This window comes from Eumetopias jubatus, unplaced genomic scaffold, assembly GCF_037043125.1.
Source record: "Eumetopias jubatus isolate StellerSeaLion01/CBP00866 unplaced genomic scaffold, mEumJub1_p1.0 scaffold_17, whole genome shotgun sequence".
Classification (NCBI taxonomy): Eukaryota; Metazoa; Chordata; class Mammalia; order Carnivora; family Otariidae; genus Eumetopias; species Eumetopias jubatus.
In genome coordinates this window covers 80,238,190-80,240,843 of record NW_028274823.1, presented here as the reverse complement: position 1 = coordinate 80,240,843, position 2,654 = coordinate 80,238,190, and positions in this window count along the sequence as shown.

Genomic DNA, 2,654 nt, shown 5'->3' with positions numbered 1-2,654 from the left:
GCATTTTTCTTTTTTTTTTTTTAAGATTTTATTTATTTATTTGAGGGGGGGGCAGGAGGGAGGGAGATAGGACATGAACAGGGGAGGGGTAGAGGGAGAAGCAGACTCCCCGTTAAACAGGGAGGCTGACACCAGGCTCCATCCCAGGCCCCTAGGATCATGACCTGAGCCGAAGGCAGACGCCACCCAGGCATACCCCCACAACAGCATTTTTCACGAAACTAAAACAAATATTACTAAAATTTGTGTGGAACCACAAAAGACCCCAAAGACCCAAAACAATCCTGAGAAAGAACAAAGCTGGAGGTACCACAATACCAGATTTCAAGATCTACTATAAATCTATAGTAATCCAAACAGTATGGTGCTGGCACAAAAATAGACACATAGATCAATGGAACAGAATAGAGAGCCCAGAAATAAATCCACAATTATATGGTCAATTAATCTATAACAAAAGAGGCAAGAATATACAATGGGGAAAAGGCAGTTTCTTCAACAAATGGTGCTGGGAAAAGTGGACAGCTACTTACAAAGGAACGAAGCTGGACCACCTACTTACACTACATACAAAAATAAACTCAAAATGGGTTAAGGACCTAAATGTGAGACGTGAAACCATAAAAATCCTACAAGAGAGCAAAGGCAGTAATTTCTCTGACATGGGCCATAGCAACAATTTCTTGATATGTCTCCTAATGCAAGGGAAAGAAAAGCAAAGTAAACCATTGGGACTACATCAAAATTAAGAGCTTTTGCACAGCAAAGGAAACCATCAACAAAACAGAAAGACAACCTATCGAATGAAGGAGGATATTTGCAAATGATGGCTTCATATCCAAACTATATAAAGAACTTATACAACTCAATACCAAAAAAACCACACAATCCAATTAATAAATGGGCAGAAAGCCTGAATGGGCATTTTTCCAAAGAAGACATACAGATCAATCACTAATCAGGGAAATGCAAATCAAAACCACAATGGGATATCACCTTATACCAGTCAGAATGGCTAAAATCAAAATGACAAGAAAGAACAAGTGTTGGCAAGGATGTGGGGGAGAAAAGGAACCCTGGTGCACCATTGATGGGAATGTAAATTGGTGCAGTCACTGTGGAAAACAGTATGGAGTTTCCTCAAAGAATTAAAATTAGAAATAGTATGTGATCCAATAATTCCACTACTGGATATTTACCCAAAGAAAATGAAAACACTAATTCAAAAAGATATCTGCATCCCTATGTTTATTGCAGCATTATTTACTATAGCCAAGATATGGAAGCAACCTAAGTGTCTATAATTAGATGAATGGATAAGGAAGGTGTGTACACACACACACACACACACACACACACACACAGAGGAATATTACATAGCCCCCCAAAAGGAAGAGATCATGCCACTTGAGACAACATGGATGGACCTAGAAGGTATTAGGCTAAGTGAAATAATCAGACTCTGACAAATAGCATATGATTTCATTCGTAAGTGGAAACTTAAAAAAAAGAATAAACAAACAAAAAGCGGAATCAGAACTATAAATACAGAGAACAAACTGACGGTTGCCAGAGAGAAGGGAGGTGGGAGGTTGGGCCAAACAGATGAAGGGGAGAGGGAGACACAGCCTCCAGTTCTGGAGTGAGTAAGTCACCGGAATAAAAAGCAGAGCATAAGGAATACAGTCAATGATATTGTAATAGCGATGTAACGGGACAGACGGCAGCCACACTTGTGGGGAGCGTAGCACAACCTATGCAATCGTCAAATCACTGAGTTGTACATCGGAAACTAATGCAATATTGTGTGTCAACTACACTAAAATAAAAGTTTTGGGGGCACCCAGATGGCTCAGTCGGCTGAGTGGCCAACTCTTGACTTTGGCTCAGGTCACGATCTCAGGGTTGTGAGATAGAGCCCCGTGTTTGGGCTCCGCACCGGACGTGGAGCCTGCTTGGGATTCTCTCTCTCCCTCTCTCTCTGCCCCTCTCACCCAGCGCTCAATCTCATTCTCTCTAGAAAAAAAAAAATAAGTTTTTAATTTTGAGAAAAAAGTCAATTGAATATGTCACGTTTACAAAATGCCTTCAAAGTAACACCTTGATTAGCATTTGATTCAATACTAGGGATTCAATACTAGGTGACCCACAAACACCATAACATTTATATTTTTGTTTCCTCATTCTAGGTTTTTCATTAAGTTTTTCTTTTTCATTTTCAATAGAAAAACAAGTTATTTTAAAAATATTTTTCTTGTATCTTGTACCTGTATGACTTTATTGTATTTAATGGGTTTTGTTTTGTTTTCAAACAAGATAAATAAAATAAAATGTTCACTTGCAAGAAAAGAAAAGCCATTTCCTGGGACTTGCCCTAGATTTATGGTCAGATTCCTGGGAGTGCTTTCACATTCTCTCCAACTGTAAGTTTCAGAGTCATGTTTTGAAAGGACATGCTTTGACTGAGTCATCGCAGATTTCCACCTTAGGTTTTCTTTTCCTCCTCTTGAACTGAATCAGTTTCATTTCCATTTCCATTTCCCTTCACTGACGCAATCGCTCAGAAACTGGGAGAAAACATCATCTGATGTGCCCCCCCCCCCGCGCTCCTTGGCCCCCACGCCCCTTATATAATTCCTTCAGCACTGACTTGA